Raw genomic sequence first — 17,289 nt, 5'->3', positions numbered from 1 at the left:
TCAAAATGTATACTTGTAAGTGGTTATTAACTATCTTATCTTAAGGGTAGTTATAGTGAAATATTCTAGACTAGAGAAATATGAAGATTGGTAGTACTATCTTTCCTCTGCCTGACAATGTCAGGGCTACTGCCATGAATATGTGTAAATCCCCCACAGGTGACAGCTGCAGGGAAACTGCAAATATCTAAGGAGGTGAGAGTACAGCAGTGATGTTGGCGTCTAGAACTGCAGCACCAGGAGTGGAAGAGGACCAGCCAGAAGAGGAATGAGGAGTCTACAAGGGACAAATTCAGGTAAGTAAATCTCATCTTTGCCTACCCCCCACGGCCACCAGCTTGTCCTGCTACAATGTCATTGTCAGGGGTTAGTGTAAATTATGGAAAGTCTCCAGACAGTGACAGTTACATTTTAACATAATGCTAGATGAAGTCTGGCACTCAAAAGTGTATGGTTATGCATTTTAGAAACTGTATTTAACCCCTTAAGGACACATGACATGTGTGACATGTCATGATTCCCTTATATTCCAGAAGTTTGGTCCTTAAGGGGTTAAAGGGAACCTATAGTGCAGAAAATAAAATAAAATTTGGAACTATAAGGTCCCTGTCATTGCAGTCACCTCTGTCCACCCCCTAGTATTTAAAAATGTAAAAGTTTAATTTAAACTTGTTCCCAGAACTGAGATGCCACCATTGTAGCCACCCATGCCACCTCCTTCGTCAACAAGCATGCTGATGCCATTTGTCTTTTCTTCCAATTCAATACTTCTCATATAGAAGTATTGTGGATGAAAAGCCCGCACATGGCAAGCGCTATGCTTATCCAAGCAAATGTTGTCAATGAGAAGCATTGACTGCAGAACAGAGTCAGGCTTGATTATAGCAGCGGAATCACCCTCTATTACAGGTGTACGCAACCTTTGGCACTCCAGATGGGACTACATTACAGGGCTAAAACAGAGGGCCACTGCACCCAGACCACTTCATTGAGATGAAGTAGTCTGGGTGCCTATAGTCTGGTCCTTTGATTTTATCGACACATTAACGGCTGCCAATGTACTGCTAATGATGTTGATGTGTTAACAATCCCACCACAGAATGCTTTTGCAGCTACCAAAATTCCCATCAGTAAAATAGACCATTTATGGTTTGAAAATGAAGTGTTTAGTTACCTTTCCATCCATATAGCAGTTCTAGAGAGCTAGAATTATTTTGACAAAATGTTAGTTAAAATTATATAGTCATCCTGAGCTTAAAGAGATTTCCGCATTGAAAGGACATTTTTACATTGAAGAGAGCATAGTCGTAGAAGGATCCTTACACGGAAGAAGAAATTGGGTCATTTCTTTGGTTACACTTGGCACCAAACATAAATATGAAGCTTTTCTTTTTTTTTTTTTTTGACCGGGAATGTATTTATTGTAGATTCCATCTTAAAAACATAGCCCACATCCGCCCCTTTCTTGCACCAGATACTACCAAGGAGCTTGTCCATGCTCTAGTAATAAATGGATTATTGTAACCCTCTCCTGATTGGGCTTCCCAATAGCCGTACTGCACCCCTACAGTCCGTAATGAACGCTGCTGCTAGATTGATTTTCCTCTCTAGTCATTTCTCTCACACCTCACCCCTCTGCCAGTCCTTACATTGGCTTCCTGTATGCTATAAGAGTCAATTCAAGGTACTAACTCACACCTATAAAGCACTGAACAACTCTAGCCCCTCTTATATCTCCTCACAGATCCATAGGTATGTCCCTTCTCGGTCTCTCCGCTCTGCCCATGACCACCTCCTGTCCGTTGTCCGCACCCGTACGGCCAACTCGCGCTTGCAGGACTTCTCGCAGGCGCTCCCTTCCTATGGAATAGCCTGCCTACCGCCATCAGACTCTCCCCTAGTCTTGCATCTTTTAAGAAGTGCCTTAAAACCCATCTCTTTAGGAAAGCTTATGGCCTCCAAGACTAACCCCTACCTCACATACCTGTCTCTTGCCCTCTCCCACCTTATTTGATTGCAAATTCCTGTCCTAATGTGTTTTACACCCTACCTCCTATAGAATGTAAGCTCGATTGAGCAGGGTCCTCTTCAACCTATTGTTCCTGTAAGTTTATTTGTAATTGTCCTATTTATAGTTAAATCCCCTCTCATAATATTGTAAAGCGCTACGGAATCTGTTTGGCGCTATATAAATGCCAATAATAATAATAATAATAATAATAATAATAATAATAATAAAAAGACAAACATATCACATAACCGAGCAAGATGCCACAGAAAAAAAAAAAGGCATCTTAACCCGGAAATAACATACAATACCTTACAAACAGCACAAACAGCAGCTAAGACAAAAAGTATCAATTTACAATATTGGATTCAGTAATAACATAAAATAAGCATAACCACATCTACACAGAGAGACAAAGATGGGCTATAGCTTACAAACAGGACACACACAATTGGTCTTACATAGGTTAAAAAAAAAAAAAAGTCAAATTACACATAAATAAAGTTATTTTGATATCTACTAAAGGATCAGAGAGATCATAAGAAGCTATCCTAATCTTGCTTTCATCCCAGCTTGGCAGAACTGGACATACATAATACCCGAATTCCAGCCCGTTACCAGTCTGTAATGTCTACAATAAACTTAGAATAAAACTCACAAGTCCCTCATTAGGGAAGTTATTACTCAAAAGTAAAAACCTTCTCCATCTTAAGTTGGTATAATAGTTGTGCTTTAAGATGGGCTTTATTTGGGATCTCCGTATTTTTCCAAAATCTAGCAATTAGAATTTTAGTTGCCATTAAGCAATGGACCATCATCAATTCTAAACTACCTTGTATTTCTAAGCCAAAAACATGGAGTAGTGCAAAATCCGCTTTAAACTCAGGACGTATACCTCTGATTCTAAAAATAAGATCAAATATGATATTCCATAGAGGTTTAATTCTGGGACAAGTCCACCAAATATGGAGTAAGGTCTCTTCAGGATGGAAGCACCGCCAACAATTTGGGGGGTTAGAGATGGATATTTTAGAAAGTCTTACAGGAACCAAATACCATCTAAACAAGATTTTTGTGAAAGTCTCAAGGATATCCAGGTTATGTATATGTTTCCTTGTCAACAGAAATGCTTTACACCAGTTATTATAGGGAATGGAGATACCCAAGTCTTCTTCCCATTTAGTTAGAGCATTAGGTATATCCGGGACCCCCGTGAGTTTTAGCAAATCTATCGCAAGAGAGAATACCTTCTTTACATCTAAGCCTGAAAAAAATCTTCCTAAACAGGTTACCCTTATCAACAACTAAAGAAATAATATGGTCTTTAAGAAAACTTTTCAGACGTAGATAATTAAATATTTCTTTAAAGGGCAAATCTAGCTCCGTCCTAAGAGCTTCAAAACTTTTCAAGTGCTGGCCAATATAAAGATCTTTTATCTTATAGTTACAATTTTTATACCAATGCCGTAAATTTATCTCTAACATAAACTGTTCTAAAGAGCATATAGTAAGATTCTCATAAAGTTTTTTTTCTTAATTTTCAGGATATTTTTTAAATATGACCATTCTTTGAGTGTTTGAGATAAGGACAGAGCGGAGAGGACTGAGATGTCATGCAGATCTTTATTCTGGCTTACTTCCCTCCACAAAAGGAGCTCCAGATTATCCAGACCAATTCTGGCTGATTCAATTTTGTACCAGGCTTGCTTTCTTGAGTCACTTATTTGTAAATAGGAAGCATGAACCAGCATATTAGCCTGATAAATTTGCATAATCAGGGGGTATCCCAATCCACCCTGTTGGGTCTTCCTAGATAAAGTATACGTGTTAATTCTAGGACGTTTCCCTTTCCATATATATGATGTAATACTACTCTGGACCATATTCAGCCAAAAGCGGGAGATCGAGAAGGGAAGCATTCTAAAAAGGTATATGAAGCTTTGCATATGAAGCGCTCAAATTAATTATTAAATCTGTGAACATATATTACACTTCAAGATTCCCAGACTGCTACTTTAGCGATAATTAAAAGGCAGCAGGTTTGCATGTAATCTCAGCTTTTAAAACAATTTTGCTATATGAGGAAATATACTACACATTTTACTATGGAGACAGCTTCAACATGAGACATCTTCCATACTTAGATTTTCTACCAATATTATTCATGTGGCATGAACATAAAATAACTTTATTACAGATCTCTTTGCATCCTAGTAAATTAATCAAATTAATTAATTAGTTTAATTTTCTCTCTTGCTGCTACTGATGTTCATCTGTGCTGTCAATGTATAATCTCATACCTAGTGATGTAATACACACAACCAGTTTCTCTTGCATACCTCCCAAGTGTCCCTGTTTAAGAGGGACAGTCCCTCTTTTGGGCCCAAATCCCTCTGCCCACTTGTCTATCCTGATGTCTCTCTTTTCTAGGAGCTCTATATTGTGGGTGCATCCGAGGGTATAACAGAGCTCCACAGCAATAATACTGACAGTAAAGTGTCTTTACACTACAATAACTACTCTAAACTAAAATGTGTTTAGAAACCAGTCTGTGTCTCATTGTTTTTGTTTTAAATTACACTTTAGTCAATTGATAATTAGTAAGTCACCTAAAATTAATCATAACAGTTCAGCCCCTCACACACCCACTCACACCCCTAACATTAAAGTGTCACTCTTTGTCCATTTGAAATGTTGGGAGACTTTCTCTAGCACAGTAAAAAAAAAAAATACAGTATGCACTTTGTGATATCTGTAGTCAGCTTGCTACTTGTATAAATTAACTGCACTTCATTCTATTTTCTGCAATAACAAACAGTACTATTCCAGCAATCAATTTTTGTCCATCGCTACATTTTGCGATTGACTCATCATGTATAAAAAAATAATGGATACTATATTTGAAACAGCTGCGTTAAGAAATAATGTTGTAGTTTTGACGAAGAAAAATAAAGCATTATTTTCTATTGCAGCATTTGCTATTATCATCAATTATAACAAATTAACTATGATTACTGCTACTAGAATATAGGATATATGATTGATACAGATATAAACATTGGTTGGGAAAAAAAAAAAGCAACACAAGAAAACAACAAAATACAAAATTATTGATAAGTATACTGATATATTACGTTTACCTATCATGGTATACACAACTTTTAATGTTATGTAAAAATTGGGTTCCCCACCACCTGTCAATCATTTCTGGCCATAGACCACTATGCCAATAATATAGAGTTTGATCCTGAGGACTGAGTGACAAGTTAAACCAGAAGAACCCCCCCCCCCCCCCCCCCCCCATGGACTATTGTCATAGTATTTAAGAAAACTACAATAAAAAAAAGGGTGTACTTGAATTTTTACATTTGTGTTGTCAACTTTCAACTGCAAAATGTTTTGGCAGAATATTGTATTTAATGGGTAAAAGTTGCAAGGTTAGATATTAATGAGAGGTAAGGAATATGGATCAAGCAAGACTCAACAATTTATCGTTTCAAGTTGTCATTGTTTTGAATTGGCACCAAGAAGAGTAACAGTCCTTTTCCATCTGGGAGTGGGCTGTCTCTGCATACTTTTTTGGCACAGACAGCTTCAGGGCCCCATTGCATTAAAAAATAATAATGATAATATATATACACATACATACACACACACACACACACACACAGTATATGACACACACTTCCAGCTCTGTCAGAAAGCTGTGCATGTTCAATAGGATCTATAAATTTTCAAGTGGATGGATGGAACTCTAACAACCATTATAGATACACTATAGGCACCCAGACCACTCCATCTCATTGAAGTGAAACTGCAATGTTTACATTTCAGTGTTAAGACATCCTCCAGACAGCCTCTAGAGGCGCTTCCTGCATTTTCACAGAGTTTAACTCCTCACGATGTGCATGAGGACGTCCTAAGTCTTTAAAATACCTGTAAGAAAGCATTGATTAAATGCTTTTCTATGGAAAGTTCTACTGCACACTCAAAGCGCATGCACATTAGCTCCTCCTTCAGTGTGGCTGGAATTACACTTTAATCACTGGGTGTGGAGGCTACGGAAGCAGGACAATATGGGAAAAAAGTTTTGCCATTTGTGACAGTAGTCACAGTCACTGAGAATGAAAGACAGACAATATATGGAAGTCCCTATCTTCCTTTTGTGTTTTGGTCACCCTGTGCCTAGTATTAGTAATGTATTGCTTGTCTGTGCCTCTTCCCCTCCCCCTTTTTCCTGTCCTATTGTTTCCCCAGTAGGGCGTTGTCCCAGGGACACTGCCAGACCAGTTTAAACTGGCTAGTTTGTCCCTCCACAATCTCCCATCAGCCCTTGCTATTGTCTGACCCCACCCTTCCTTGTACTATAGTGCTTCATGGACCCTATTGTATGTAAATTAGGCTGTTGGGGGCTAAAACATGTGTGTGCTATGTCTAGCAAAGGAGTTGCTGTGTTAACCTTCACCAAGTGTCATCTGGTGTTTGGGGAAAGGGATATAATCTGCTGATGGAAAGGGTGTCCAGGGCTACATACACAGTAGCCTGGTCCAGGGATGAAAAGGCCCTCAGTGATCCCAGACAAGCCTCGGTGACTGGATATGAAGTGCTCCAAGGTCCCTGATAAGTAAGAGGTAGCAGACTTGGCAGAGGTACTCGGCTGGAGTACTGGAGCTTTGTTACACCATTTTATTAGTTTTTTTTTCTTTTTAAACATTTCAGTACCAATAATGCTGAAGTTACATGAGCCTTTTTATTTTCTCTCATTATTGGAAAATGGAACTATATGGAACTGATAGTCCATAATTTCTTCAGTATTTCTGTTTAAATTCAGGATACATGTCTGCATTCCGGAGGATTTGTTATTGCACATAAAAAAGGATTTGTTTCTTCCCCAACTTCTTGAGCACTTGAAGAGAACATTTATTACAAATCTGCTATTATTATTAATATAAATGATTAATTGTGGCACAATCCTGATGTTGCAGCACAGACATGGTAAATTAATTATGATTTATACTCAACGTACAAGAACATAATGTTGGAGCACAACTTTAAACACCGTTATCTCCTTTAATAATAGACTTTCTACCTTGACAGTAAACTGTAACCTTTATCTAATTGGTGCTTTAATTTATCAATATGTCAGAGTAGTTTAGAACAATTATGTGCATACTAATATACTGTACAAATTTGCTAACAGTGACTGCTTTTGAAATACAGTTATATATCATCTTGATGAGCTAAATCAAATTTAATTAATTTTCATTTTTTCATGCATCATGTATACTTTAAAGGCTTCTTATGTAGAAATAAAACTGCATCCTAGAGAATAATTCAATTGAAAAAATTATATTAGCATACTTTTTAAGCATTTGTGTTACTGAATAGTCATTCTGACCATATTTAGAGAATAGTAAATGGGTACTTGCCATTACACCCATGGAGTCACATGCATGTTATACTTTTTGAACTGAAATAATGATATATTTTTGTAGATATTGAGCAACATATTTTGCCTGTGGGCTTACTAAGAGGATATATAATTCTGCTGTTTACTGGGGTAGTCTCCGGATTTGGCCCAGAGACTCTAGGTTTGTCTGTTTGTTCTTGGGTTATACAAATCTTATCTGGGCATGGGGGTAGTGTTTAGTTCTTTCTATCCCTGTCTCCTTTTCAGATATCCCCATCCATTTCTCGACACTGGTCAGACAGTTTCTCATATGAAATCAACAAATTATAAATAAAAAAATGTAAAAAATCAAACAAAGTGAGGTTGAGAACCTTGTTGATTTGATATGTTATGGCCTTGGCGCACTTCTTTGCCTGGAACTGCCTTCTGTTTCCCACTGGCACAGAAAGAATGTGAAAATCTCTGGAGGCCTGATCGGGGCCAAATTCCAGGTATTAATATTGAGTGATGTCAGTATTTCATGTTAGTGACTTAGAAAAAGTCACAGATCGGATGTAAATATAAATATTGATGAATGATTCAGGAGACTCTCCTGAATGATGTTGTGGTAGTGGATCAGATATCCTAGGCCATTAAATATTTTGAGGAAAAGTATACTGCTGAGACATCCCAGCTTGGAGCATCCCAGCTTTGTAGGAAGCCAACAAGTGTGCCCTACAGGGAATCTTGCTTAGCATAGCTACTTACAAAAAGAAGGAAGGTTTAGCAAAACTGAACAAATTTCAGATATTGAGTTTCGTCATAAGTGATCTCAGGCAGATGCAGTGTATCAGTAGCTACTAATGGTTAGGAGAGATTTGTCAACACTTTTCACGCACAGAGACCCCACTGGTCCCTTTAGAGAACTAAGGGTTTCTTTTCTAATCATTTGAACAGGAGTTGGGCACTTGTAAAAATGCACCAGGGACATTGGAAATACTCTCTGTGACAAATGCCGCTTTCCACAGACGTTTGCCATGAACTCCTGGAGGAGTGTGGAAGCAGGCCTCCTGCCCACCAACTATGGGCCAGGTCAGCGACTGTAAAGACACATATTTTATTCCCCCTGGTTCGGCACTTTCCATTCATGTGCATAGAACCGAACGCTAGCTCCCTGGCGGTCAGTCGCATGGACCAAAACCGCGAATAGACTTCAGGGGGACTTAGCCGCGAATGCCCTGGAACTATTTACGGCATGAAGACTTTGCGGTTCCTGGTCGGTCCCCAGCGGCACTTAGCCGCGATTCTATGGAACTATTTTCGTCATGGGACAATGCGTGCAGTCGGTCAAATTATGACTTCCAGGAAATTCCTGAACCCCTAAACTGATCTGGGTGATTTTTGGATATGTTGGTCACCCAGATCAGGGCTTGTAACTTTTGAGGGGGTTTTGTGTATTTAAAGGTATTTTTGTTTTCTGTGCCTAGAGATAATTAAGTTTAGCACAGTTCCTGACTCAATTATCTCAATTATCTCCTAGGCACATGGGAGGGATTGACCTATTTTGTATGGGAGTGTCCTGGAACTGAAGCCAATGTAATCATGTGTATGTTTTTACTGTAGTCTACTCTTAAGTCCAGAGAGGAGTTCCCTTTGCATGGGGACCTGCATATAAGGCCAGTTGTGGCTGCCATTAAAGAGATTCTTTTTACCCTTCATGAAGTCATGTTTGGGGGATTGGAGAGCTATATTCACTCTGGGGATTGCTACAATGATTATACTCCCTTGGGTCATAACACTTGCTCTTGTAAGAGCAATCTGCTTCGCTCTCTGGACTAGGAGAGTGTCAGGGTGGTAGTCCGGTGCCCGTGACCCAGACACAGTGGCCAGGCGGCGGTGCGTGGACCTGGACCCAATATGCCTGATGTTGAGTGGGAGTCTTCAGCGTGGAGGTGAATTAGCAGGGTCTGGTGCAGGGTAACCACACGCCCCCTGGTGTTGAGCACCAGCGTTTGTGCAGCCACATACCAATACCCTGATTCAGCTTATGCGGATAACAGGAACTAGGAGCTTGGAAATTAAGCAGACCTCCCAGGAGCTGAATAGGGAGGCTCTGCAGCAAGATTGTATCCAGTACTAGAAACAAGGCAAGACTAGAGATAGGCACCAAACATAAAAACAAGACAGAACTAATAGAACCCAGAACCAGAGAACGATACTAAGCTGAACCCAGAACATATACACAAGACATGAGGAAAACATGAACATAACATGGGCATGACTGGACAGGACTATACATGGACTGGGGATACAAACTAAAACAAGACAAGATAACATAGGCAAAACAAGAGGAGAAATAACGAAGTACTACATATGGAAATCATGGGGATTTAGTCACACTATATGATCATACATTGCATAAGCCTGCCAACAACGCCAATGTACCCCATATCTGGCATGTCCTACACTGCCTAATGTATGCTAAAATAAGCACTTACCTGCAAGAAAGGGCAGAAGCTTTGAGCAGCTGCCTGCAGGACTCTGAAACAGAAAGGAATGATGGAAAACAAACGGGTGGCAACATAAAACAAACATTTAAAGGAAACCTGGAGACTGGGAAATCCAGGGACGAACTATAGGAATGAACCCAGAAATCCCAGCATAAAGAAAACCAGACATAGAATAGAAAACCAAAAAACCAAGGAAAACCAAACAAGAATTGAAACAAGAGTACTGGATACCAGAAGCCAAGTCCAGACATCAGAACAGACCAGAGCAGATCATGACATAACCCCCCTCTTAAGGAGCGGACTCCGAACGCTCCAAACAGCTTCCAGGCAGAGACCAAGAACAAACGCGGATCCTGCAACAAAGTCCTCTTGACTTCCACGAAGGCAAGGATCCCACTATCAAAAGGCCTCCTGCAAGGAATCACCAGGAACGAATGGAGATCACCGCTAGAAAAGGAGCATGCCACCAACCAGGAACTAGGCATTACAAGAGAACACCCGAAGCGACCAACGTACAGCTTAGCAGATCGACCCCCTCCAAAACAGAAAATCAGAAAGACTGAACAGGAATGAGGAAGCCATCTCCAGCAGACTGGTCCAGATCCAGAATCTCTTGCATGCCGGGAAAACAGGAACAAAAGCAGAACAAGATGAAACCTGCAGATACAGGTACCCTTGAAAGCTGCATAGTCCAGAAAAGCAGGGCAAGATGAAACCTGCAGATACAGGTACCCTTGAATGCTGCATAATACAGACTGAACAGGATACAGACAGAACAGATCAGGAAAGCTGCAAAGTCCACTCCACGAACTCCATTGTGCCTGGAGACTGGGAAATCCAGGGACGAACTATAGGAATGAACCCAGAAATCCCAGCATAAAGAAAACCAGACATAGAATAGAAAACCAAAAAAAACAAGGAAAACCAAACAAGAATTGAAACAAGAGTACTGGATCAGAACAGAACAGAGCAGATCATGACAGAGAGGTCTTCCCACTGGAAGCTGGATCCTGGTCTTGGGTCCAGGGTGGGTGGAGATCAGCGAGACCCCAACCAAGCTGCGGCGGTTTGTGTATTTACGATGGTTATTGTGTTCCAGTGCGGTGCTTATGGTGCTCGTAAGTACTAGGAAGTAGCGATTAAAGGAGGTACCCGGTCGGGGTGCCAAGCGGTCCGTCACACTCTCTAATTCATAGAATTAGACCAAGGTACGGAGATAAACTCCTTTTCCGGACACCATTGCCTGTGAATTTCCCTCTTACTATTCCATGTTGTACGGCCTGTGGGGACAGACCGGTCCTGCCTCGGACGGCACCCACTCCTGGAATATTGAACAATACTTCTCAAAATATGTTCTTCAAGCACTATTGGGTGAGGCAGTGGAGACTTTGGAAGCACCTCTCTTGGAGGAAGAGCTGGGTAGAACTAGTAAAGCTTCCAAAACTGTAACTGGCCCTGATGACTTCTCACTGGGCTACTACAAAAGGTTAGGCAACATATTGATCCCTAGGACTAGGACTTTGAACTCTATAGCAGAGGGGGACTCCTTTTCGAGCTGATTTGCTCTCAGTGCACATTGCCATACTACCTAAGAAGGGAAAATATCAAGAACAATGCGCTAGCTACAGGCAAATTGCATTGTTAAATGTGAACATCAAAGTGCTAGTCCCTCAAATGCAACTATTGACTGCACAGAAGTTCATGAGCGCAACCCTTTTCAAAATGAGCTTCAGGACATGGCTCCGAACATGAACCACAACTCTATATACCAACCCGAATGCGCAAGTAGGCGTGAAGGGATCCCTTTCAGAGGATGTGCAGATATGTAATGGCACTGGGCAGGTGTGCCCACTGTCTCTCTTAATTTTTGCAAAGAAACTGGAACCATTCCAGGAGGCTACCAGGCAAGACCCAAATGTGACTGGGTTCAGAACAGGATAATAGTAATAAAGAAACCAAGGGGAGACTTGGCGGGTGAGACAGTTAAACCCTCAAGAGTCTGCCCTCTAACCTTAGAGGAGCAACCTCAAAAGTAAAGTAATATTGATTAATTCACTATATTAAAATCCAGTGATAACAAATCCGAATAAGTGCTAGCTTACATAAAAACAGGGACCAGAGCATAGATGTTGCTATGAAAGAGGAAGGGAGGGAGGGGAAAACCAGGGCAAAGTAGGTAAATACAACTACAAGTGGCAGGTAACGGGTTAACAGAGGGAGGTAGGAGTAGAGAAAGGACTGATCCCTAATCTCTAAATATAACCCTAGTGTGCCTTTGAGGGCACCCCTTAAAAAATTATCCTAGTGTAATTGTAATACTCCAAAGCCGCCTCACAAGTACCCAATCTATAAGTGAAGCCCTAATCCCACGTTCCCTCCAGCAACACTAATTGCAGAGGAATAAAATAAATAGTAATCGATCTAGTTACAAAATCTTAGCGTGGTGGCTATGTCCTCAAATAGAAGAAGTAGCTACAGCATCATCCCTAATAATATGCCTAACCACGGCTAAAAAGAGTCTCGACGCACGTTTCGTCAAGTGCGGGCTCTTCCAGGGGAGTGTCAATAGGTGTCCATAGAGTTCCCTGCATGTGTAAAATAAAAAATAAATATGTTAATAAATAAAAATACAATTATATATTTATATATAGAAGGCATATGCCTGAAATTGTGGGAGGGATTTCATGCCTATTTAAACCCAGCGTTCCCCCCACTCACCTGTCTGCGACGATTTCGGAAATTCGCCTTCATTTCCGTTTTCACAGACCTCTGACGTCATTCTCCCGCGACGCTCGTACACTGCCCGCCGGTTTGTGAGTAGTTTCGTACGCTTTGGAAGCCACCCGTCGATTCGAACTGTAAGTCCTTTCCGATGATTTTCGTTACATACATCCTCTTCGTACGCTTATTCACTTGTCGGTATTCCATTCTCCGTACAGCCGGTTCGTCTTGGCATGCAATAATGTATAGAGCGTTGGTGTAATTCCGTCAGTCTATGCTTCACGCACGCTGGTCCATGCTTGTATTCGGACTTTCGACTTTCACCGGTAAACCAGACAAAACACATATTCAAAATGACAGAAAATATAAATGCAAAACAGGAAATATAATTGCACTTATTATGAATGTTAGCACACGTTTTATTTGTTCCAATGTGACCTTTTGACTCGTACAGACAATAGAACTGCTCGTATCTTTATAGAGCATAGCAGGTTCCAAAGCATATAGATGTGGGTGTACAATAACACAGAATTCAGAATATTCCTGGATGCACAACACACACATACTAAAGTAAGAATTTTGGGGAGTTTAAAGTGAATTTAAAAATGTAGGCAATGTTAGAATATTTTCTGAGTATTAGTTCAGTTTGGCTATTATTTGAAATTAACTTTGACTTCCCTGCAATTCTCCCGTTAGTGAATAACCCTTAAAGCAATGTCTCCCCCCCTGCTATTCTTGGAAACGATTTCTCTGTATTGCTACAGGTGCACATTGTCACAGCTGCTACTGACACACTCAACCTGTCACCTGTTCTCATGTGTGCGTTTCACAGGCACAACTCAATGTGACCTGTCAGAGTCAGTCCAATTGAAAAATAAACTGTATACTATATTTCACCCATCTTGCAACTAAGTCATTATTGCATTAAAGAGCCCAGTCATCTGCCCTCACATGTGAACTCGAATTACACTAATACTGAACTGAAGAGAGGCTTAAATTTAACGGACATGTCTGCGTATTTGTCATGGTTCGGCACACCTGTTAGATCGCTAACTCTCCAGCCTTAGAATACTATTACGATCCTCCTGCGCTACCCGCAACGCACAGACTCGGTGCCGCTCACACGCCGCATGCGGATAGTCTTTGTCTACAGTGTCTTGTCTACATTACACTGTCTGTATACTGGGTGGGAGGGTGATCCCCCTCTCCTCCCCACTCCCCCCTCTCCCATTGTCTGTGCACGGTTGCACATTCGTGACGAGTTACAACGGAGTGAAGGCTTCCTCCGCACGGTTAGTTCCTTCATACGTCAACATAATCCCCACAGAGGGCTTAATTGACATGCCGGTGGCATTGCAGGACGTCTTACGGGCATCCGATTAGGAGCACCGATCATGGGTAGTTTGCAGCGAACGCCGCACTGGCTTTCCTTCACCCGCTCACCATTGCGGGGGTCTTTGGTTCACGGCATTTACGCTACAAGCAAAGCATTATCCGTACCAGTCCTCATTCTTCCTCAGTCGGTGTAGCATATGCGTTAAGTGACGACCCGGCGTATTCCTACGCAGTCAAGCACATATGTTCCGGGCAAGTGCATCTCATTTCACACCGCTGTTCTAGTGAGCGGGCCTCGGCTACGGCTAGCACGTGTTTTAACTATTCTATGTACAAGGTCTGCATATATTTTTATATCTATGTACTTATTACAAAAAAAAAAAAAAATCGCAGTACATTTTCGAATCAAGGCCACGGTCTGGCACCACGAGCCCCGAGGGCCGTACATACGATCATACACGCATTCCAGTTCATACGTCCCAACCGTCTGGACCCCACATGCTCGCTGGGCACTCCAGTTTTGCTCAGAACGTACGATCCTACCTCACTGCTACCCACGTTTCGCTCTGTAGCATGTCCTCTCTCACTACCCGACCTTCCATCTTAGTTAGCAACTGCTGGCTGTTAGGTTCCTAGGTGTCCACTAGTTGTTATTCCCCCTGGCTTCTTCGCCATAGGTTAGTGGTCCCGCGAGGCCAACACCCATCCTCATACTCGGAGGTACTATGCCCCTCGGGCCAAATCATAGCTAGTCGCCTCGCATTGTGGCATAGAGAGGGCCTCATCTGTCACTCCCAGTCTATCTTATGTTAACTGTCACCGAGAGGCCGACACCCCGCCACCTCATTCAGTGGCCACGCTGCCCCCTCGCGCCAACGCATAGATAGAGCCTCTCAAGCCGCTTGGCAACTAGCAGGGCCTCACCTGTCACCAACCTAGTGTAATCGTTTCGCCGCATCGCGGCACTAGCTAGTCGGCCAGCACACACGCACTCACGCTCGCGCTCCTAGTAAGCTGGGGGGGGGGCGGCACACCCCAGACCCGTCAAGCAAAATCGCTCTGTTTTAGATCCCATAACCGCTTCAGGTATCCTAGCGCTTTATTTCCCGCCTTTGTTTCGATCGGCTAGATGCTTAGTTCTAGCAGTACGAGGATACCTATATATATATATATATATATATATTTATATATATATATATATATATATTACCCCAACCTGTCGCTCACTGGCGATCCTTAGGTACCACGTTCACCACGTGCCCAGTCCAGACACCAAGACCAGCGGTTCCTCCGGCGACTTGTTTCAGGCATTTCTTACTTATATTCAGTCAAATAGGTATGTTGGGTCTCACGTTGCCCTCCACATTTTGTACAGTTTTGGCCTCGTATTGGACCATCGTCGGGTCCTCCAGGCGCTGACGTGACGTACAGTGACTGCTTCCGGACTCATGTATTACGGATATACTGTTTATTTCTTCGCAACGTTTTGGGGGCACTTTGGTACATTGAGTTCTAAATTACCGTTTCTTCAACTCACGCTATCACTCTATTTTCACGTCGGCGTCACTTATACAAGCAATGCAGGATAAGCTTTAGCGATCTGATCGGACCGGGTGTACAGAATTCCCGCTTGTTTCTTTTCGAACATCGAGGCATCACTCCGCCTCCTTTTTGGCCAAACAAATACAATTTGAATCCTTAATCTACTAATTAGGGACTTGTCTGCACGCCTGACATCCACAGGGTCCTCCATGCGCAGTCAATTCATTAGTCACGCATTGGTCGTTGTTCACGCTTCTCTTTATGTATGCTTAAGTAGTCCATCGGGAGTTACTTCCGGTCATGCTGGATGTTTTGATTTAAGGCGTAACACCTTACGCATCCTGGAGTACAATCTTTTACGTTCTCATGCCCACCAAGTAACTGCTATAGGGTACTTGCTATACGAGCACATATCGTCTTCGAATTTAGTCAAAGCTTCTTTCAGGTTCCTCTCTCGTGCAAACATTTCCCTACGGTGGGTCACGGCTTCGCATTCTGTTCTTCGATTCACATCACGGCAGTTTCATCAGGCGCCTGTTTCAGTCCTTTTTCGCTATGGTTTAATGCAGGTAATCGCACGTGTGCGGTCAGGTTGACGCTCTTCCACAAGTAGTTAATACCCTGCCGCGCATAGATGATACATGTCCACATGACCCAAATCGTAGGTCGGGCTTCTCTCAAACACAGGGCTACTAGCACGGCCTCAACTCTTACGGGATAGTCCTTATCTTCACCTATTGGTACCCATTAGCTAGCAGCTCTACTTCACGAGAAAGCTCTATGGGCTTCTGAATTCGGCATAATTTAAACTTATTTCGTTCCCTTCCTCCTCACAGCATGCTACAAGAACTAGCTCCAGTCCTCTGCAGTATCCTCCGCTTTAGCCACTTCCGAAGTCCTGAAGTAGGACCTTGCTTAAACATAACGGTTGAGATAAAATAACACGCAGTCCAGATTTCCTCTGCAGGTCAAAAAAGGTATCGATCACGCCTGAAATTAGAGTCTACGCAGGTAAGATTTGCCTAAGCAAACGTACTCCACGGCCTACGATATGTGTAAGTATTATAGGTGGTTCAAGATACTAAATGCGTTCCGATTATAACGGTTGCTCGTACAATTTTTGCCACATCTCTCAAACAGTCCATGCTATACATTCGCTCCTTGCTTGTTAGTCTTGGCCTCAATCCGAATTCCTTCTCGGGACATTCATTCCGTGTTAGGGCCGCCACAGCAGCCTCAAGTCGTCCAGTTCCAACTCGTCTTGTAGAGAAGATGGGTCGCTGGAAGTCCTCGGCATACAACCGGTACATTCCAAATCCTGAAAGAAATCAGGCCCGCTTTCTATAATATGTCTAAGTGATTTGTTATGTTTAATAAATGTCACACACTTTTTGGCCCTCTTTTGCAGGCCTAACCTCACGTCGGTTTCGGCACACCTCAACCGACTCTCATATATTAAAATTACACACAGTTTTAATGTGCGCCCCTTCCATAATCCCGTACACAAATAGAAGGCATATGCCTGAAATTGTGGGAGGGATTTCATGCCTATTTAAACCCAGCGTTCCCCCCACTCACCTGTCTGCGACGATTTCGGAAATTCCCTCCCACCACACCCTTTTCATATATCATTATTCCTGGGTGGGCCCTCTTTTGCAGGCCTAACCTCACGTCGGTTTCGGCACACCTCAACCGACTCTCATATATTAAAATTCCACACAGTTTTAATGTGCGCCCCTTCCATAATCCCGTACACAAATATATATATATATATATATATATAT

At 42.1% G+C, this 17,289-nt stretch overlaps 1 protein-coding gene across 3 annotated transcripts in view; it reads right to left on the bottom strand.

The window, feature by feature from the left end:
* The window catches only part of RARB (retinoic acid receptor beta), an 895,445-nt gene that overhangs the window by 330,519 nt on the left and 547,637 nt on the right, over positions 1–17,289 (bottom strand). The window lies entirely within an intron of this gene.

The sequence above is a fragment of the Pelobates fuscus genome, chromosome 4 (genome assembly GCF_036172605.1).
Source record: "Pelobates fuscus isolate aPelFus1 chromosome 4, aPelFus1.pri, whole genome shotgun sequence".
Taxonomy (NCBI): domain Eukaryota; kingdom Metazoa; phylum Chordata; class Amphibia; order Anura; family Pelobatidae; genus Pelobates; species Pelobates fuscus.
Note: the sequence above shows the minus strand (reverse complement) of the source record. Positions and strands in the feature narration are given on the sequence as shown.